Consider the following 23371-nt stretch of genomic DNA (forward strand, 5'->3'; position numbering starts at 1 on the left):
GAAATGCTGCAGGTAGTCAGTACTCAAGAGATATGTGTTTTAGTGTGCTTCTCGGTAAGTGACATGCTGTGTTAGCCTCTGTCAATCTCAGTATCTGGGGGTGCTGTTGCACTCCTAGGTCCCTCTCTTACCACACCAATACATACCCCAGAGCAGGCAGTATGTATGCACTCGTGTTGCACATACTGGCTTTGGACACCAGTGATCCAGTGCTTCCACTCTTGAGAAGGGGCACCTCAGAGAGATGATAGTATGGGCTGCCGTATCAATGGGCTCACGCATATTACTCTTACATTCCCCCAGTCCACTTTCTGTTTATACTTTGCTTTGAGAGAGGGGTGGGGGTGTGAAACTTGCCAGCATCACACCTCAAATGTGCAGTGTAACATTTAAGTATGAGTTGACATCCGCCTATAATGCACATCTTCCACCCCCTGCCCCTGAGGCTTTTCCACCTAGGAGTGGGCCTGATAGTCCAGTTATTTTGAGGTATTCAGGGTTCCCAGAGCTTCTGCTGCCAGAGGAGCTTTCGACGATTGACTTATCCACTATCCAACCTTTCCATTCACCACTGCTGTTTAGTTACTGACTGTTGGAACAGGGTGTCAGCTGTTGTCTGACAACTAAGGAGGAGGAGTGAGAGAGTAGTGTCTTGTAGAGAATGCCCACAGGCCAAGATCAGAGGGTCTAGAGGGCTACTGCGGCTGCTTGGGACCAGGTGGACTTCCACAGACTGCCTGGCACCCCTGTAGTGACCTGGCTTGAGGATCTGTATAATACGTGTAAGGTGACCTTATAGGTAGTAGTATCTAAATAGTCTGTGGAAGTCTGCCTGGACCCAAGCAGCAGCCCTCTAGGCCCTCTGCTCTTGACTTGTGGGCATTCTCTACATGGTACTACTCCCTCACTCCTCCTCCTTAGTTGTCACACTTGCTGACACCCTGTTCCTGCAGCCAGCAAGTAGATGACATAATTTGTTTAGTGTGAAACCTAAAAAGGGTTGGGTACAGATAGCCTTTGAAGTGAAGGCATGACACAAGTAAGGGACCCAAGGTTAAGTCTTGTGTCTTGATGTTTCTAACTTCCCCTTAACACCACACAAGCTCTACCTGTATGCAGTGTACTCTGTGGGTCAGGCATCTGCAGCTGCACATTCCAGCTCCCTAAAGATCAACCACACTTTGGCAATGAGTCACTTTTCAAGTATACCTCTGACAAAAGATTGATATAATGAGAGTATTTGGTGCAATAGCCATAGAGAAGGGCCATTGTATGGTCTGAGGTGATATATCTTCACTATGGAATAGGCTAATGCATTATTATTGCTCCACTATTACAGGCACATAGCTTTACAACCCATTAGGCCCCCACAGAGTGAGGACATAGCTACTTCATCTATAGCCATAAATTTCTACACCTATTGTACTGGACAGTGTATGGGGCTGAACACTATCTAGCTAGTGTCCATCTCATATAAAGGGCCATGTAACGAAGAGTTAGCAAACAGTATATTGTGTGAAGAAGGCAACAGGAGCTAATACTGAAGCTCCCCAGTAAGGACCTTCTTCTTTAGCTCTTGTTGTCTTCCTTAGGAGCATACACAGAGGGGTAGATTTTAAGACCTGCGCGCGCACGTCCATGTGTGTGCACTACCCAGCACATGCAATGGGTTGCACAATTGTGCACCTTTTGCGCGCCGAGCCTGCACTGAGCCGCAGTGCCTTCCCCCGTCCCTCCCAGGCCACTTTGAAATCGGAGCGGCCTCGGAGGGAACTTCCCTTTCTCCCCACCCCACCTTCCCTTCCCCTAACTCCCCCACCCCCCAGCCCTAAGCTAAGCCCCCCCAAAAAATTGTCCTACCCTGTTTCGCCTTTCTTGGTCAGGCACAAGTTGTGCACGCCGGCCAACTGCCGGCACGCGATCCCTGGGCACAGCGGCAAATGGTCACTATGCCAGAAGCCTCTGACCCCGCCCCACCCCACCCCCTGCCTGCCCCTTTTTGAAAGCCCCGGGACTTAGGCGCGTCCCGGGGCTTTACGCACGTCGCTGGGCCTTTTTAAAATAGACCTGGCACGCGTAAGTCCAGTTACAAGCGTATAGTTTTGAAAATCCGGCACAGAGTGTTCAGTTGTATGGCTTAACCCGTATGGTCATGCCTGCTAGATATGTGGATAGTTGTTATTTGCAAGGGCATTCTAGCATGCAAGGTCAAGTGGAGGACAAACCTTGTACCTAGTAAACCATTAAGACAAAAACCACACAATGAAATGACCCAACCAGAAAGTTTATTTTTCAACCCAGTGTTCACTTTATTAGCGGACACATGTAGTCAACTATTTCAAATAAAGTCAATGTCTTTAGTAATCACATTCTGCAAGGACAAGCTAGCAAATAACACATAACATTGTAAATGAACTGAACAGCACATCCTGTGTAGACCTGTTTGAAATGGCATCATTACATACACAAATGATAAGATAGCATCTTATCATTTTGGCAAAATCATGAATACAAAAATGAACATAGAAAACGGAAGTGGTATCCCCAGAAGATACAGTACAGTTCTAATGTTGGAACTGTCAGCGGCCTTACTATGTAATAGCAAGGAAAAGGTCCCAGACCATCCTTGTTGAAAGAGTATACTTAAGGGGACAGTCTAAGGGACAAGGTAGCAGAGTTCAATTGAAGACCCCAGATAGTCTATGTTGAAAGAGTGCACTCAAGGGGACAGCCTAAGGGCCAAGGCAGCAGAGTTCAGCAACAAGGCAGCAGGACCAGAACCAAAGAGCTCAGTATAGAGGCTGAGGACCAGGACAAGACACAGCAGCATGGAGGCAGGAGGCCCAGGAGAAGACACAATAGCATGGAGGCAGGAGACCCAGGAGAAGACACAGCAGCATGGAGGCAGAAACAGCATGAGCTGAGATGAGAAACAGCAGCAAGGAGGCAGCAGCAGCATGAGCTGAGATGAGATGAGACACACACTAGCAACAGGAGCTCCTGCTCCTGTTGCTAGTGTGTGTCTCATCTCATCTAGTGCTAGTGTGTGCCAGTGTTCAAAATGGCGCCGATCGCCTTTGCCCTCCCTATGTCACAGGGGCCGACCGTCAGTACCTGTGACATTGTGAGGGCAAAGGCGATCGGCGCTATTTTGAGTATTGGCATCGGACGGCCGGCGTGCAGGAGGTCGCTCCCGGACCCCCGCTGGACATTTGGCAAGTCTTGTGGGGGTCAGGAGGCCCCCCCAAGCTGGCCAAAAGTCCCTGTGGGTCCAACGGGGGTCCCAGAGTGACCTCCTGCACGCCGGCCGTCCGATGCCAGGACTCAAAATGGCACCGATAGCCTTTGCCCATACTATGTCACAGGGGCTACCGGTGCCATTGGTCAGCCCCTGTCACATGGTAGGAGCACAAGATGGCGCCGATGGCCATGTGACAGGGGCTGACCAATGGCACCGGTAGCCCCTGTGACAAAGGCTATCGGCGCCATGATGAAACCAGCACCGAGAGTGTGAGTGCAGGGGATAGTTCCCGTACCCCCCGCTGGACCACCAGGGAGTTTTGGTAAGTCTTGGGGGGGGGTTCAGGAGGGTTTGTTTAAATTTTTATTTAGGTGGCCGAATAAAACAGAAATCTGTTAAATACGTGGGGAGTCGCGATGCGTTTCGCCTCCCCACGTATTTAACAGATAGGACAAAATACGTTGCGGATCACAAATACGTGGAAAATGGATGCACACCCCTATAGCCAGCACAGGAACTCTGGAGTGAGGTCGGGTCCAGCAGGCTTCTTTCATCTAGACGGCACAGGAACTCTGTATTTATTTATTATTTATTTATAACTTTTATATACCGGCATTAGTGTGCAAACATCATACCGGTTTACATTATAACTACGCAGCTTGAAAGGCTTATTGGTACAACTCTTCTTATTTTGCATTTGATGTACCACCTTTGATGCTTTATGGCCTCTTGCCACGGCGTGACTTATCACTTGAGGGGGCACATGTCTTTTGAGGGCCTACCCCTTCGGCATCTATCAGGCTGGGGACTGCTGTGGGGTGTGGAGTCCAGTGTTGCTAGGGAAGAGACGGGTGGGTACTCAGGCATCCTTTGAAGGATTTGCATGAGCACGTTGGTCATACTGTTGATGTGTCAAGCATTGTTACACCCTGTGTGTGTGTGTGTGGCAGTTTGATCCCACAGGGCCTGGTTCTGCCTGTTCACAGTCCTCCTGAGGCACAATAGCTCAGCCCATATCTGATGGAGGTATAACCCATGCCTTCTTTCCAGCTAGTCCTGCTGCTCATGCATTGACTCCTCTGGTGGCGGGGATGTTGTTGGAGCTGGTGCTGGTGTCAGGGCTTTTGCCGGTGCTGGTGTCAGTGCTGTGATGGTGGTGTAGAGTGTTGAAATTTGGGCCTCCAAATGTGATATGAGGGGCTGCTGGATTGCTCCTGCCAAGGTCCTGATGCTTTAGGCTAGTGCCATGATATGCTGGCTTGAGTTTGTGCTGCATCAACTGGTTCCCAGTCCAGGCTGGGTTCTTCCATGAAGCCAGAGATGTTCAAGAGCACACTGAGTGGGCTGGTTGATCCTGAGGGTTCAAGCATCTGCATAGCCTCCTGAGCCTGTTGTTGATGCTCCTCCTCCTCCTCCTCCATGCTCACCTGGGTCTGGGCATCCATCAGCAAGGTCCTCTGCAAAAGGGATGGTGCACTGCTAGTCTCTGGGGCTTGCTGGCTAGTCCCTGAGGCTTGATGTCTGAGACCAGCAGCTTCCTGGGAGAGAGCTGTGGAAACAAAGAATAAGACATAACTACCAATAGCAGCAAGTATCCATTTTGCATTTGGCATCAGAGACGCGCTTTGCATCTAAAGCATTGTGAGCATCTTTTGCCAAATGATGTGTACAGTCGTTGCAGCCTGGCCATTTACAGGTGAGATGAATTTACCAGCTGCAGTTCATGTCGTGTCCAGCCACTCATCCATACCCTTGAAGACAACCAGTCCCAGCCGTTGCATGAGGTGCTCCTCCATGGGTGTGAGATGATGGACAAGGGGCACCTCCTCCATTCCAGCATATGTATTCATTTTGGCTTCCTACCTTTTCCTTCAACTGTGGCTTGATGACCCGGTACCTGTGGGCCACCTGCTCCCTGCTGCATTGGACACCACTGCGTCTGGAGATTGCTTGGGCTCTGGTGTTCCAGATCTGGCCCTTGGCTGCTTTCAAGGTCTTGGCTGCACAGTTGCCAAAGAGTGTGGCATAATGCTCCAAGACCCCTGCAATCACCATCTCGTTGACCTGCACACTGAACTTGATAGCCCTGTGTTAAGGACTCGGAGGAAGACTGTGGACCCTTGGCCTGAATTGGTATTGTCACTACCCGAAGGGGGTGGGCCCTTCAGGTTACCAATGTCAGGAGGTGAAGCCGGAGAAGAGCAGGGGTCAGCTGGAGCTTCGCCACTACCAGCCCTCATTCCCCGCAGGTTAAGCCCTTGGGTACTAGGGCCGGCTGGTCTTAGGTGGGCCCCTGCGTAGACTGAGGTTCAGCCAAGCGAAGCTGAGGGTCAGAAGAGTGCTGGTGAACAGGCAATGTGGAGTCTGGTCCAAGGGTCGGAGGCAGGCGGCGAGCTGGAAACGTGGTGTCCGGTCCAAGGATCAGAAGCCAGGGAGATCCATCTGAAGGGATAAGGTCAGGGAGAAGAGAAGGAGCTGGAAGGCAGGAGAGGGTACCAGAGGGCTGGAGCAGGAATCAGGTACTTCAATGACGGAGCGCGGGATCCCACGAGGAATGGTGCCAAGTCATCTGTGGGGATCCCGGAAGGGATAGGCCAGGGCAGTTGATGTCATCCTCCGGAGCCGGCTTCGGTTTCCCACCATTGGCCCTTTAAATCGCGTCAGGAGCCAGTCCCGGGCACAGCAGGAAGCCAGCGGCATTCCGCATGCCAGTGAAGCAGGGGAAGCCCCCCAGTGGTGAGGAGAGTGGATGGAGTCGGAGGGGGAGGACTGCCCGCCACAGCTAGGGACCCGGCAGCCGGCACCACGTCAGGGAGGCGTTGGAGTGCAGGTGAAGCCGGCCGCGGGACTCCGTGGCTGGTGAATGAAACACCCTGAGAAGAGGGTGTCCTGCTGCCTGGCTTCCAGAAGGGGGACCACTTCTGTTTCTGGAGAGGTGTCTTCCCTTTTCTCACTCTCCTTCCCACTCCCCTCTCTCCTTCCTTCCTCCCCCACCTCCTGCCCCTGCCCTGCAAACTCCCTTCCCCTCTGCCATCTATCTCTATCCCTAGTCTGCCGTCCTCCTCCCTCCGTCCTCTCCTGCCTATCCCTTTCCCCCTCCCACCTTCTCGTATCCCTTCCTTCCTTCCAATCTCTACTCCTGTCTCTGTCCCTACCCTAATCCTAAATCTCCTCCTAGCACTCCTGCCCTCATCCTCCCACCTCCTCTCCTCCCTCCTCCCCTCCTCTCTCCCCATGCCTTTCACACTCCATCTTTCCCACTCCTCCTTACCACAACCACTACTCCTCCTCACAACTACACTCCTCCTCACTCCTCCACTCCTCCACACCACCACTCCTGCTTACTTATCCACTTCTCCTCCACTCTTCCACTACTACCACTCCTCCTCCACATAAAAAGTCAGACAGACAAACATGACAAACAAAATGTTTCACACACAGAAAAAGACAAAAGGAACAGGGAAACAGATGAGAAACATAAAACAAAGGACAATACACTAAGAAATTGCTAGCTAAATTCTTACTCCAACCATTGTGCAACAACTCATCTCTTCTCCTCTCTCTCCCATGCCTGACACACCCTCAAAGAGGCAGCTGCAGGAAGCTGGGATATAAACTGCAAAATCCACGCACTAGTAATCAATGCTAGCCACATAAAATGACGTGCTGACACAACGTGTGACACGATATAAAGCGCTTTACATTACTTGCCTGTGCAATACAGTAGACAGGAAATTACCCTAACCACACCCCTTTTTTTATCATAGGTGCTATTTTCACTATATTTATTGCATTTTGATAAATCTAGTCCGAAATTTGAACCTGAGACAATGAAGATAGAACAGTATCTCGAAACTGGAATAAAATGCTGGATTTACATTGGACTGATACAAAAAAACCCATCTTGTTTATTAAGTACCTTTATGGTATTAGTTTTTATAGCATTTAGAAAACATATGAAAAAGTTACAGAGTGGTCAATAGACATATGATTATATGCTAAGCTGTGGGTATTATAAGCTGGCCCCCTCAGCCTATGTGTCATTCAGTTATATGAAAGTCCGTAACTTCAACAGTAACATTAGCAATAAGTGAGTATGGTAGAATTCACTTTTTGTATACTTCACAATATCCTACCATGATTGTTTTTGGTTTTTAATATTGTTAAGATGAGCATCAGCATTCTGGGCGCACAAGAGTGTGTTAGTGTGTGCTGGCTGGTTTCACTGAGAGTGAGTGAATACAGAGCAGATAAGTAAGTGTTTTCTGGCAGGTGAGTGTGACAGTATGGTGGATAGGTTAATATGTATGAGAATGTGTTAGGAGGGTGAGCGTTTGCTATGTGGGCGAAGGTGAAAGAGAGTATAGGTGGATGAGCACAAGCAATGGCTGCGTTTAGCCATAAGCTCTGCAAAATAAAAACAATTTCTAGCAGGCATTAGTTCCCCAAGGAAAGGATTCCTATGGGCAATAGCACTGCAAGCATCAATGTACTGACAAAAATGTCTCAGTAAGGAGAGCTGGTGTAGGCAGGTGGAAAGGCTCTACTGAGGATGCTCAAACTCCTGAGTTTTCAAGCTGAATGTCTCAAAAGCTGTAAAAGCTAGAAATGTGTATTTTGTAAGAGGAACTATATAGGAAAATAAACTATGTAACTGCAAGTTTTTATGAAAATTGATTTTGACCATTTTTCTAGGTTCCAAAAAAAAAAAAAAAAAGCATTAATTTTGTGAAAGTTCATGTTCTTTGTTCTCCTCCCAAAAAGTACCACACCAAAATTTTGGCCACAAAAACTGAGCACTGGACTCTCACTGAAACTGTTAGTATCTGCCTGATACAATTTGTGAGTTAAACCTTAAAGAGGATTTGAAAGTACAAATATTCAATGTTCAACGCAGAGAACCATGTCAGCATGCTGACTCCTGTGACGTGGAGCCTTAGCAGATGTTCATTACCCATTGCCTCAACCCGAGAGGGAATCAAGGGTCAGTCAATCTTCCTTCAGTCCAACTGTCACTTCCCACACCTCCCTCCCCCCTTGTACACCAGTACCTAGAAAGGTCCAAAAGTGAACCTCACAATGTTCATTGCTTACAGACCTTTAGATATTAAAACAAAGCAATGTAAGCATACAAGTCCACGTCTGGGTGTCTGGAAAATGCAGTTATTTATGTCTCAGTGCTGGCTCAGTCCTGGACATTTTCAGATTGCTGTGATTGCACTGTACTCAGTTGTGCAGGGTCCTGGAGCTTGTGATCAATATTACTCAAATCACCAGAGGATCTCAGAAAAGAAGGTCAAGTGTCAACCCTCTCTCTTTTTTTTTTTTTTTAGCAGCACAAAATAAGCCAGATTATGATTCTTCTGTCTGTGGATACTTTTAACTATTTTGTACGTTTGCATGCCAGGCTAAAAAGTGCATCTGCTTTAAACGCTGCTTTTCCTGTGGTCTCTACAGGGCAGGGAACCCACTTGCACATGTATGGCTTGCCTTAATCATTTATTATATTCAAATATTGACTTATCTGTGTTTACCCGGTAAAATGCTGCATGCCCTGCCAGCGACTGAAAAACAGGAAGAGCTTTACTCACAAAACAGAAAAAGATCAACAAGCAAGCTTGCATGAAGAAACCTTTTTATTAGACTTAACTATTTATATATGACTAGGTTTGGGAGTCATACGCCATCAACATCACCATCATCACAACTCTGGAATGTTCAAATGTCTTCTTAGCCCAATAAAAAGCACTGATAGCTTATTTGTTCACTGCTCTGTGTATCCAAGGAGAGTAGCAGGACAACCACTAGTTTACCTGAAACACTGAAAGAATGAGCAGCAAAGGAATACTGGTTTGTTTTTCAACAAAATGCGTTTGTGAAAAATATAATTGCATTCGAGTCTTCAGAAATCATAATGATCTGTTGCATACTGCTTTTATGTTTTCAGTTGTAACATTTGCAAATTCAAGGGTGAAAAAAAATGAGCGCAAAATTAAGCAGTGCCCCCCCCCCCCCCCCCACAGTTAAAGTTGCTAGGAAAAATGTATGTCACAATCCATGCTACAAGTCTGTTGTTGCAAAAAAAAAAAAAAAATTGTCTTGTTTTTTTATTTCCATGAAAAATATTTGCCAAGAAAATGAGACTAGATACTATGAGTCATTGGTATGATTCTTTGTATTCTTACAATAAAGACACTTATTTGATATTACAGAATTATGGTAATTTACTAGTTGCTAATCTTGGAAATTAGGAAACAGTTTTGAAACTCTACTCATAACTGCGACATTTGTATATTAGCATGATCACATGCTAATCGTGTGTAAAAATTAGCATATATGCACATAAGTAGCCTCTAGTTGAATATTTCATATTTTATAAAAGTGCAAAATACGCACATATTTTCAGTTTCATGTGCATATGCACGTGGGGAAAAAAGGGCAGTCTAGGGGCATTCCTGAGTGGGACCAACAGTCATGCGAGTAAGTTGCCATAATTAAAGACACAGGTGGCTATATTTTCCAATTTGCTCACATATTTTTCCATCTGGTAATTATCTGGCATGAGTTATCTTAAACAGTACTGACTGGGTGGGAGGACTGGGGGCAGAATTGGGGGCAGTTCCCGCTGAAGAACTAGGAGGGCCTTGATGACCAGGAGAAGGACTGGGCACACTGATGAATCAGTTGGTTAAACTGGTAATTGAATTCACGCATGTATGTTTTAAAATACACCGACGTACACGTGTAAATCCCGACTTACGCAAATAAGTTCTATTTATTTTCGCATGTAAAAAATATGCCCCTAATATTTTTAAAATAGGTGGGTAGAGTACATGCATTCAGTGCATTGAAAAACATGGTTTCAATGCATTGCGTGTATTTGTGCGTTGGCCTACATACATGCGCTTATATCGTGGGGTAAACATATGCATAGCATATGCATATTTTATAATATGCACATATGTGATATGCTCATGTTATAAATTAACAAGAGTGAAACTATGTGTGGCCACATACATGCATGCTTACTGCCCGTGCAGTTGCTTGAAAGTTATCCTTCCTTTGTGGAGGTCTATTTTAAAGCAGCAGTACTAACACAGAAACATAAAAACATGATGGCAGATAAAAATCAAACACCACATCCATACCTTCTGATTAGTTTTACAATCCTTTCCTTTCCCTCAGAGATCCTCTGTGCTTCTCCCATGCTTTTTTGAACTCTGACACTGACCTTATATCCACCACCTCCAATGAGAGGCTGTTCTAGGCGTCCACCACCCTCTCCATAAAGAAATATGTCTTTAGATTTCTCATGAATTTAGAACCTTTCACTCTTACCCCATGACCCCTTGTTCAAGGGCCTCCTTTTCATTGAAAGAGATCTTTCTCCTGTGCGCTTAGCCCTTAGAGGTATTTTAATGTCTCTATCATATGATCCCTTTCCCCTCCCTTCCTCCAAGATATGCATTTTTAGATTTTTAAATCTGTCCCCATATGCTTTTGGATGAAGAGCATTGACTATTTTAGTATCCACCCATCTGCTTTATAACTTTTTCAAAGTGTGGTCTCCAGAACTGTACACAGTTATTCCAAACGAGGTCTCATCAGAGATTTATACAGAGGCAATATCAACTCCTTTTTCCTGCTGGCTCTTCCTTGCCCTGTGTACCCAAGAATCCTTCTAGCTTTTCCCATCACTTTATCTACCTATTTGGCCAGATCAGCGTTATGTTCACTCCCAGATCTTGCTCATGTTTGGCACACAGAACTTCACCCCCTATACTGTACTGTTTCCTTTACAACCAAAATCTTGCATTTTTTTATTATTAAATTTTAGCTGCCAAACTCTGGACTATTCCTCAAGCTTTACTAGATCCCTCCTCATGTTTTCCTTACCTCCCAGGGTGGTCCATTCTGTTGTATATTTTATCAGCTGTAAAAAGGCAAAGCCTTTCCTGATAGCCCTTCTGTAATATTACTTCTGAAAATGTTGAACAGAACTAGGCCGATCTCTGCAGCACGCCACTGGTAAAACCCCTCCCCCCCTTGTCTTGGAATGAACTCCATTTACTATTATTCTTTTTCACTTCCCACACACCCAGTGTCTAATCCAGTTACTCACTTTAGGGACAATATCTAGCCACCTATTGTGAACCATGTCAAAGGCCTTGCTAAAATCAAAATACACTAAAGCTAGCATTCTCCCCTGATATAAACCTCTAGTCATCCAGTCAAAGAAATTAATTAGATTCAACTGGCAAGACCTACCACTGGTAAAACCCTGCTGCCTCAGATCCCATAATCTATTGGATTCCAGAAACCGCACTATCCTGAGTTTTAGCAGAGATTCCATTTACTAACTACCGAGGTCAGATTCACCAGCCTGTAAGTCCCAACCTCCTCCTTACCTCAGCTTATCTGAAGAGGAACCACATCTTACCTATCTCCAATCTTTTGGAGCCATTCTCAACTCTAAAGAAGCATTGAAAAGGTCAGACAGCGGGACAGCCAGAACTTCCTTAATATCCTCAGATGTATCACATTCAGCCCCCATTGCTTTATCTACTTTTATTTTTGCTAACTTCTCATGAACAAAGTCTTCTGAAAAATGTTCTATTCCTTCTATTCCTATTTGTGGCAGTTTTCTGTGGCTTTGTTGCAAAGCATTCTTCAGTGAATACTGAAAAGAAATATTTGTAAAGCAATTCGACTTTTTCTTTTGTCAGAGTCTACAAATTCTTCCCCTTTATATTTGAATCTTTCAGACTCACTTTTGCGTGTCTACCTGTCATTATTGTATCTATTAAAAAAAAAAGTCTTGTCCCCTGTTTTACCATATCAGCTAGTTTTCCTCCATTTATGACTTTGCTCTCCTGACTACTGGGAGCGCACCGATCTCATCGCCCCGCGTACTGTTATAAAATCAGGCTCCCCTGTGCACGCCACCCGCACATGCGCGTGCACATGCGCGTGGCCCACGGATTTTATAACATGCGCGCCAGAACGTGCTTGTTATAAAATCGGTGTGTTCATGTGTGCGCGCCGGGAAACGCGCGCACATGGACACATGCACGCAGCTTTTAAAATCTACCCCCATTGTTACTTGTCTTCCTCTTTCTCCAATCTCTTGTAGTTCATGAGTACTAACCTTTTTCCACATACTTTTTCAGCCACTTCCTTAGAAAAGCAAACTGGCTTCTTTTCCATCTTATCTTTATTTACTTTCATAACAAAAAAGAACGTTGCCCTTTATTTATTTATTTACTTATTTATTTGTTAGTTTATTTTGTTGGTTCGACTTCTTACCCATCCAATCACTCAAAAACACTCTTGGAGAGGTACAACAAGCAAACTATCACAAACAATGTATAATCAAGGGGTGTGACTGTATAATTGCTTGAAATGAAATAGGAAATATCAATAATATTTCCTATTTTGTTTCATTGTGTAGTTTTAAAAAAACAATAGAAAAAAACACAAAATTTCATGGTTTTTTCCTATCTTTTTTTGAAAGGGATAAAATGATTATAGGACCTATCCCAACCCTTCTCATTAATTCAAATATTCATCCCTCCCTCACCGGCTAAGCTTTTCACCAATCCTAGCCCATCCATTCTTACTTCCCCAGGACTTACCAGAATATCCCTAGTGATCTAGCAGGGGCCCAGGAGTGACCTCCTGCTCGCAGCCCAGTGGTTGCCATTCTTCAAAATGGTGCTGGCCGCCCTCTGTCCCTATCATGTGATGGGGCTACCAGTGCTGTTGGGCAGCTCCTGTCACAGGAGAGGAGCAATGGGTGGCCTACGCCATTTTTCCAAATGGCACCAATAGCCCTGTCACATGATAGGGGCAAAGAGCAGCCTGTACCATTTTGAAGAATGGCAGCCACTGGGCTGGGAGCAGGAGATATGCCAGCTTGTGTCCCGAGATGTAGCCATTTTATAACATATGCATGCATATACGCATATGATATGAAATTGGCTGTATGCTTGTACATGTGCGCACAATTTTATATGGACGCATGCATGTGCGTGCAAATGCTGCCTCTACTGTGTACATGGGGGGAATTTTATTATATATGCATGCCGATGCAATACCCTTTTTCCCAGTTCGGTCACAGTTTGCCCAGTAACTGATCAGATTTCCTAAACCTCTCTTTTATTTTGCCTCTCTTTTACCATTTTAGCCCCAACCCTTAAAATCCCACTGACTTGCCTAGTTATTTTTATTTTAATGCTTACATGCCATCCTTAGTAGAAGTAAAGTTATGCGGGAGGGGACCCCAACGAGAGCTTGTGCGCCTAAATATTTATTTCAAAGTAACGCCCATGTCCCGCTCATACTCTGCTCAGACCAAGCCCATGCCCCAACTCTTTTTAAAAAATTTTTTATTGTGCACATACCGGGAGATACACGCGTACTCACACACTTTTTAAAATCCGTGTGGCATGTGGTGGCCTGAGAAACACACTTATCTCCCATGTAGGGCTTTTAAAATTGACTTTTATGAGTACTAGTATACATGGCTTTCTAGACGTTGACATTTGTTTCCCATTTCTCTACAGGTGTTAAATATTTTACTTACCTGAAACATAGAAGCATGATGGCAGAAAAAGACCATATGGCCCACCTATTCTACCCATCCATCCATCCAATTTATCTAGCTTTGCAATTCACATCACTCCCTCAGAGATCCCTTTTATTTATCCCATGCTTTCTTGAATTCAGATACCATTTTTGTTTTCACTATCTCCACTGGGAGGCCATTCTGTGCATATAATACCCTCTCTGTAAAGAAATATTTTCTAAGATTACTCCTAACTCTATCCCCTTTCACCCTCATCCCATGACACCATGTTTTAGAACATCCTTTCCTTTGAAAGAGGCTACCCTTCTGTGCATTGAAACCTTTGAGATACTTAAATGTCGCTATCATATCTCCCCTATTTCATCTTTCCTCTAGGGTATACGTGTTTTAGATCTTTAAGTCTATCCCCATATGTTTTAGAATGAAAACCACTGATCATTTTAGTGGTCACCATCTGGACCAACTCCATCTGGTCTACATCCTTTTCATGGTGCAGTTTCTAGAATTGTACACAGTTTTCCAAAGGAGGTCTCACCAGGGATCTATACAGGGGCAATATCACCTCCCTTTTTCTGCTGACCATTCCTCTCCCTATGCAGCCAAGTATCTTTCTGGCTTTTGTCATCATTTTCTACACATGTTTAGCCACCTTAAGATCACCAGATACAATCACCTCCAGATTCTATTATTCTTTTGCACTTAGAAGTACATCACCTCCCATACTGTACCTCCCACTTGGATGTTTGCAGCCAAGAATGTATCTTTCAAAGGGGCATGCAGGTGCACATTGACGTGTATATGTCAGCGTGCACCCAGGGACATGGCAGATTTATAACATGCACGCAAAGGGGTAGATTTTAAGACCTGCGCGCAGGCGTACATGTGCGCGCGCTACCTGGCGTGCACACATGTACAGCCGATTTTATAACTTGCGCGCGCAGCCGCGCACAAGTTATAAAATTGGGGGTCGGCATGCACAGGGGGTGCATACTAGTGTACCTTGTGCGCACCGATGCCCGTGGGCTTCCCCCGTTCCCTCCCCCTAACCTAACTTTCCCACCCCTTCCCCTAACCTTTCCCCCCTCTAACCCTACTCTAACCCCCCCCCAAAACTTTTATAAAACCTTTTGCGCCTGCCGGCACACAATCCCAAACTGCCCTGCCCACTCCCCACCCCCAGACCACCCCTTTTTGCAAGCCCCGGGACTTAGACATGTCCCGAGGCTTTACACGTGTCGCCAGGCCTTTATAAAATAGGCCCGGTGTGCGTAAGGCGCACTATGCACGTAAATCCGCTGGATTTATGCGCGTAGAGCTTTTAAAATCAGGCCCATAGGTTATATAATAGCCTTTTTGTGCATTAGTGTGCACCTAAGTTTGCAAATAGGCATTCCCAACCATGCAATTCGGGTCTTGTCCAAATAAGTCAAGGAATATTAGAACTGGCACACATCCACACCAAGACCAGTTTCACCAGTTCATCCAGTAGTTCACCCAGTATAGAGCCCCCTTTCACCCAGTATAGAGCCCCCTGGTTTAATAGCCTTCACTCCCCCTAGTTACACCAGACCCTTTAAACCCTTCAGGAATGGCTTTCTTGGTTTTTTTTTATTTTAAGTTATAAGTTATTAAAAGGAATTGATTTTTACAATGTAGCAGCAGAGACTTCAGTGTACAAATCAACTCCTCTTATTAGGATTTTCATCGCTTATAAGGTCTAAAATTCTTTAATGATGTCAGTTTTACAATGGATACCTCTGAATGTGTCTGTAACACCACCCCCTCTAACCCCAACACACCCACCCCTGAAAACTCACCCCGAATCAAAGTGCACCCTTACAATAGTCCATATATAGAGTATCAGACTGAGTCTTATAAAGAGGTTCTCTCTCTTTCTCTCTCTTGTGTATATATGGCTATTTTTACGCATGCAAGGCTTTTCAAGTCTGCCTGTATGCTACTATTGTGTATATATTTTTGTAATCCGTTCTGAACATTTTGGAATTAATGGAATAGAAAATGGTCAGATAAATAAAAAGATTCCTCCTTATTTCCGCTTTTATGAAGAGTAACCACATCTGCCCCTGTCCAATCCTCTGGAACTACTCCCAAATCTAAAGAAGCATTGAAAAGGTGGAGCTGCCAGGACTTTAAGTTCCCTCAATACCCTCGGATGTTTCCCATCCTGACTCATCACTTTATCTACTTTAAGTACAGTTAGCTCCTCATGAACGCACTGTTCTGAAAATCAATTGAATTTTACCTTACTTCCAAACTTATTTATCTTTGTTTTATTTGATCTTGGTCCAGGCCCTTCCACGATGAACACTGAACAGAAATATTTGTTGAGCAATTTCGCTTTTTCATCATCAGCCTCTACATATTCCACCTCTTCACAACTGAATCTCACAATGCCACTTTTATAATTCCTTCTATCATTATTTATTTATTTATTTTTATTTATTTGATGTATTTTCCACTTTTCTGCACTTCAATGTGGATTATATTCAGATATGGTAGGCATTTCCCTGTCCACAGAAGGCTCACAATCTAAGGGCCTGATTTACTAAGGCTTTTCTCCCATTTTGTATGGACACAGCGATTATATAACATACACGCATACGTGCGTGTATATGCGTGCATATTATAAAATTGGCTATATGCCTGTATATGTGCGCTCGATTGTATATTGATGTGCACATCTGCGCACATACGGCGACTCGAGCACGTAAGTGGGAGGAATTTTAGTAGCTACGTGCACTGCCACAATTACCTGTTTCCCCAGTTTGTTCCAAGTTTGGCCCAGTAAAGGAGAGGACTTCCTAAACCCCCTAACTAACTTGCTTTCCTTTTACTCTATTAGCCCCGAGCCTTAAAACCCCACTGACTAGCCTAGGATTTTTTGTTACATGACTTACACGCCATCCATAGCAGGAGTAAAGTTATGCGGTAGGGGACCCTGGCACACACTTGGGCGCATAACTACTTACGTGCTGACTTCATGGTGCAGTCCCAGCCCACCCATGTCTCACCCAGACCATGCCCACGCTCTGCCCAGCCCCTTTTGGTGAAAAAAATCGTTATGCTCATACTGGGAGTTATGTTTGCATTCACGTGGTTTTTAATATCCGTGCAGTGTGCGCCAGACCGAGTCACATGTGTATCTTATGGCTTTGGCGCACGTAGGGCTTTTAAAGTTGAGGGTGAAGTGACTTTCTCAGGGTCACAAGGAGTAGCAGTGGGATTTGAACCCTGGTTTTCCTTGTTTGTATCTCTAACCACTAGGCTACTTCTCCACTTTGGCATAACACTAACGTATCTAAAAGAAAAAAAATTAAGTCTTGCTATATTTTCTTCAATTTGAATTTTTGCATTTCTGACTACTTTTCCAGCTTCTTTTACCCGAAGACCTTAGCCACCCATCCACAAAGACCCAAAGTTTAAAATTCTCCTTTGACAGGTGAATCCCATCTCTGCTCAGCAGTCCTTGAAATAGTATCCCATGGTCCAGAAAACCGAAACCCTCTTGTCAATACCATCTACATAGCCATGAATTGTTTTCCAGAATGTGACTTTCTCTGCCTTAGCCTTTATCCTTGACTGGTTGGAATGAAGAAAATGCCACCTTATCTGTTACACAGTCTCTCCCAGAGCCATAAGCGGAGTGCCACACTAGGACCCTTTTGATGTGTTGGCACATGGGTCTAAAGTGAGCAGAAACTGGATGTTTGGCCTGGATATTTGGCTCCTTCAAAATTTGACACCCTAGTCAGTTGCTGGTGTTTTCCATGCCTAAATCTAGGCCTGGATCCATGGAGTAACTTGCAATATCATTCATGCCATAATGGTTGAAAAACATCAGGAAATTGTAGGTTTGATGATTCTCAGCAATCTCTCCATTGTGTCTCATATCTTGGCATCCAGAAGACAACACATCTTCTATGACATCATGTTTGGTCAGAAGATAGATGCCTCTAGGCCCCCTCATAGGGGAATCACCAACCACCACTATCCTTCATTTCCTAGACATTGTGGAATATCAGGCCATACCCTTGACCTGATATTCCACAATGAAAAAATCTCCAACAAACAACCTCCCATAACCTCCACAATTCCGTGGTCGGACAATAAACTCATAAAAACAAAAATACATCTGCAAAACACCCACAACCTCTCAAACAACCCCAACAAAATCATCAAATTCAACAAACCATGCCCCATCAATAAAATAATTGAAGTCTTGCCTGATGCATTGAAATCCCTAAACAAAACCAACATAAACTCTGCCATTAACTCCAGGGTCAACATCACCTCAGAGATAGCAGCAATTAAATGCCCAATCATTAAGAAGGAAATCAAAGCTTCTACAAAGTATAACGCCCCCTGGTATACCCCAGAATTAAAAAGAATTAAACACACACTAAGATCAGCAGAAAAACAATGGAGAGGAAACCCAACTCCCCACTTTAAGGACAAGTACAAAACTATCCTTTACATCTACAAAACAGATATCGAAAAAGCAAAACGAGATTTCTACACCAAAAAAATACACGACTTCCAATTCAATCCCAGAACTCTTTTTGCCAACGTCAAGAACCTCACACAACTCAATCAAAACTCACCACTTTACACTAACCAAGCAAAAAGTGCGAAGAACTGGCCCAATTTTTCAGAGATAAGACATAAATCTGTTACGGTCCCAGGCCATGCCCCAGTCCCTACACCTACCTCGGGGCTGGCCCGGGCCGCTGAAAAACCTCCCTGGCTGGCAAGGCCCATCCTGGCTTCTGCCACGGCGCTCCCTCCTCGAGGAAGACGCCATCGATCCTCTGCACCTTTCCCCGCCTCCTAGGCGCGCACACACATGGGGGCTCAGGTTTAAAGGGGCCGGCGCGGGAAGAGTGAGAACGGCCCACAGATGACGTCAGATGCTACAGGGGTATTTAAACCCTGTGGCTAGGCCTATGCTTTGCCTTGCAACGAGGTTCACTCTTTGTTAAGAGTTACTAGTTGCTGCTTCTGACTTCGGCTTCCAACTACTAGCTTCTGACTTCAGCTCGTCCACAGGCTTCTGACTTCGGCTTCCGACTACTGGCTTCTGACTTCGGCTCATCCATTGGCTTCTGACTTCAGTTTCGTCCACTGGTTCCTGTCTCCGTCTTTCATCCAGGAGTCCTCACCTAAGTCCAAGCAGCTTGGGTCCTCAAGAGCTCCTCTCGGGGGGACCGCGGGCTTCCAGTGGTGAAGTTCCAGTTGGCCTCCTGGCTTTATTTATTTATTTATTTATTTATTTAATTTATTTAAAATTTTTTATATACCGACATTCATCCAGGATATCACATCGGTTCACAGTGTAACGCAAATATACGCCATGCATGGCGCTTTACATGGAACAGATAAAACATGTTAACAAGGGAATAACGGGATAAGAGAACATGGGATAAATTGCATTAAATATTAAACAAGAATTGCAATTATATACATATGTACAATGTTGAGAGAACTGAGAGAAAAGGGATTTGGGAATATTAGGGGGGGAGGGGGGAGTGGAGAGCAGAGGGGGGAGAAGAGGGGAGAAGGGGGCGGAAAGAAGAAGGATGGGGCAAAAGCGGGGTACCGAAAGGGGGGCCGTGGAAAGGCAGAGTGGAGATTAGGTGTATGCTTTGGCAAATAGCCAGGTCTTAAGCTTCCGCTTGAAGGATTTCAGGCATTCCTCTTGCCGTAGTTCAACTGGCATTGTGTTCCAAAGGGTCGGCCCGGCGATGGATAGTGCACGGGCTCTTGTGGCGATGGATAGTGCACGGGCTCTTGTGGCGATGGATAGTGCACGGGCTCTTGTGGAGGCTCTTGTGGAGGAGCTTTAGCTCTACTCTTCTCTATCCTCTGGAACTCCTCTTCGGACACCGACCCACAGGAGACCGCACATAAGTCCAAGTGGCTTAGGTCCTCACAGGCTCCTCCTGGAGGGACCTTGGGCTTCCAGTGGTGAAGATCCCTCCGGTCTCCTGCCCTGTGTCGCCTCCCAGCTTCAGCTTCCACTGTGGGTCTTCCCACAGTGTGTCACCATCTGTCCCAGCCGGCTCAAGGGTCCATGAATCCAACAAATCTTACCCCCAAAAAATGCAGCCCCAAATGAAGAAACAATCAAACTTCCAAGCAACACACATGCCAAATGGACCCACTTCGAAAATGTAGCCTCAACAGAGATTGAAGTAATCATCTGCAAAATGAACCCTGCCGCACATCCCCTTGATGCCATTCCGACCAAAATCCTAAAACAAACATCCTACATCATTGGCAAACCCAGAGCCGACATAATTTATCTCTCACTAGACCAAGGCACCTTCCCAGAAAAACTGAAATGTGCCGTCATCAAACCAATCATTAAAAAACCATGACAAATCCAGCACTGCCAACTTCAGACCAATCTCAAATCTTCCATTCATAGCCAAAATCCTAGAAAAAGTGGTTAATTGACAGCTATCTGAACACCTAGAAAACCACAGCATACTACCCCCTGCACATCATGGCTTTAAAAAGTTCCTCAGCACAGAAACCCTACTTCACTCCCTCTCTGATACAATTCTCAAAGGACTTGACAATAATCAATCCTACTTCCTGATCCTACTAGACATCTCCACAGCGTTTGACACCATCAGCCATAAAAACCTGCTGAGCAGACTAACTGAAATTGGACTAAATGATACCTCAATCAACTGGTTTAATTCTTACCTATCTAACAGATCATACAAAGTAAGAATACATCACACAGAATCTAAGCAAATACCCCTTCCAAACAGCGTTCCACAAGGCTCATCCCTATCCTCCACACTATTTATCATATACATGTTACCCCTTTGTAAACTATTGACTGAACTAGGCCTTCCCCACTACGTCTATGCTGATGACGTACAAATTCTACTCCCCATAAAAGACACACCTGACAACAACTCTGAATCACTGGAACACATACCTATCAACAATACAACAACTATTATCTCAACTATCTCTCACGCTAAACTACAACAAAACAGAAATATTATATTTATGTAATAAACTCACATCACCATCCTGACCTTATAACATGCCTAACTAAAAACCAAATTATGCTCACTATAAAAGGCCTAGGAATTCTCCTAGATAGTGAACTAAACTTCAAAAAATACATAAACACCATACTAAAGGATGGCTACTACAAACTTCAAGTACTAAAAAAAACTAAAACCACTCCTCTACAACCAGGATTTTCACACAGTACTTCAGTCAATTCTCCTCCCAAAACTAGACTACTGCAATGCAGTTCTACTGGGCCTTCCAGCATCCACAATAAAACCAATGCAACTGCTTCAAAACGCAGCAGCCAGAATGCTAACAAACAGCAAAAGAACAGATCACATAACCCCGATGCTTAAAGACTTACACTGGCTACCCATACCATACACAATACAATACAAAACATTGACTCTCATCCACAAAACACTTTATAACCAGAACATAGATTGGCTCAACAATGCATTACAATTTCAGACACCTAAAAGGAGTAAGCGTTCCTCAAACACTGGACTTCTCCAAACCCCAGACTTCTCCAAACCCCCTCTCCAAAATCAACAAATTTAAACGCAGTCAGAGAACGCGCCATTTCCATGGCAGGACCCATACTATGGAACAAACTACCAACCAAACTACCAAAGTACCTGTAACACAAACCTTTAAAAAAAACCTTAAGACATGGCTTTTCCAAAAAGCATTCTATTGAACCTGAATATCGATGCAATAACTACCATCCCCAATTTTGTAAACCCAGTTCCAAGTCACTAAGTGCATAATCACATAATGATGTTAATACCATTCATATTGTTTCTAAGTTATTTTGATTATACCATTTATATTATTACTAAGTTATTTTGCATACATAATGATGTAAATCCTGTTTTCTATTTTCAATAAGTTACTCTGTAAAAATAAGATAAGGATGAAGGGAGGAAACTTTAGATTCATTTAGGAGCTGGGGCACTTTCTGGTAAGGGGTGGTGCTGATCTGATGGGTTGGGCTCCATCTTAACCAAAATGAAATCCGGCTGCTGGTACTAACAATTAAAAAGGAGTGAGAACAGCTTTTAAACAACATCATGGGGGAAAGTCGACAGTTGCTCAGCAATACATGGTTTGGAAAAGGGATGAGAGTAAGGATGCGGAAAAGGCTGATTCCAAATTATCGGAATCAGTAGTTAGTAAGCAGGTTGAGAAAAAGAATAAAAAATACATTTAGTTGTTTACATGCAAATGCAAGAAATAAAAATAAGATTGGAGAGTTAAAATGTATGGCCTCAGATGAAGATACTGACCTGATAGACAACCAATGAGACATGGTGGTACCAGGATACAAAATATGTCAAATGGCAGAGCAGATAGAAGTGTTGGTAGCATAGCACTATATGTTCAGTATGTCATAGACTCATGTAGTATACAAATTCTGCAGGATACAAAACTGCGCTCTGGATTCTCCATCGATAGAAATCCCATGCACAACAGAAAGGAGTATACAAGGGGGATTTATCACCATCCCCGCAACCAGGATGGTGAAGCAGATTGTGTGAATTGCTAAGAGATTAGACAAGCTGCTAAATGTGGAAACACAATAATTAACAAGAGATTTTAATTGCCCCAATATTGCTTGGATGACTCTCTCATCATGGCAGATCAGGGAGATAAATAATATCTTAGACCCAAAAAATGGCTGGTCCAAGAACTAATGAAAGCAGGGACAACGTTAGATCTAGTTCTCAGTGACATGCAGAATCTGGTGCAAGGGGTAATATCAGTAAAGCCACTTGGTAATAGTGATCATATTATTTTTTATATATTTTAGGTTTATTATCAATTTGAAAACATCTTGTACATAACTGCTTTGAAAGAGAAATCAGCAAAATAATATTTCAAGTAAAAAGGAGGAAGAGAAGAAAAACTATTCCATCAGTGCTACCCATCATCCACCAAAATACACAATTCCTGGAAAGAAAACAGAATGGTAAAAGGAAAGAAGAAACAGAAGTTCTTATCAGGAATTCGAAAAGCTTAAATAGGAGCTGTGGAAATGAGAAACAGCAGCTACTACCTGAAAGGCTACCCGCTGAGCAGGTTCATAAAATATATATCTAACAGATAAATACTTAATAACACATTTGAAAGGAAAATTAAGCAAAAAAAGAGCTCCATTCTGAACTACTGTGGGTCATAATAAAAAATAAATTGTCTATGCTTCTTCTACTTGGCTTTAGCTATTTATATTGGAAATCGCTCTCATCTTGCAGTTCAGAAACTGGGCTTCCAATGCTTAAACAACAAATGAAGAACCCTGTCTCTACCTGGATCTAAGAAAATATTTAAAATCAACGTTGCAGGAATAGTTTTCTCTTCGCTCCCTTCCAAAACCTTCTTTTGACTTAGATTGAAAAAATCAAAGGAATTCTGTAAAGTATGAACTTGATCTACACCCTTCTTAGCAAAACGGGGAAGGTAATAACTTCTAGACACAGGAGCAA

Source organism: Rhinatrema bivittatum, chromosome 3 (genome assembly GCF_901001135.1).
Source record: "Rhinatrema bivittatum chromosome 3, aRhiBiv1.1, whole genome shotgun sequence".
Taxonomy (NCBI): domain Eukaryota; kingdom Metazoa; phylum Chordata; class Amphibia; order Gymnophiona; family Rhinatrematidae; genus Rhinatrema; species Rhinatrema bivittatum.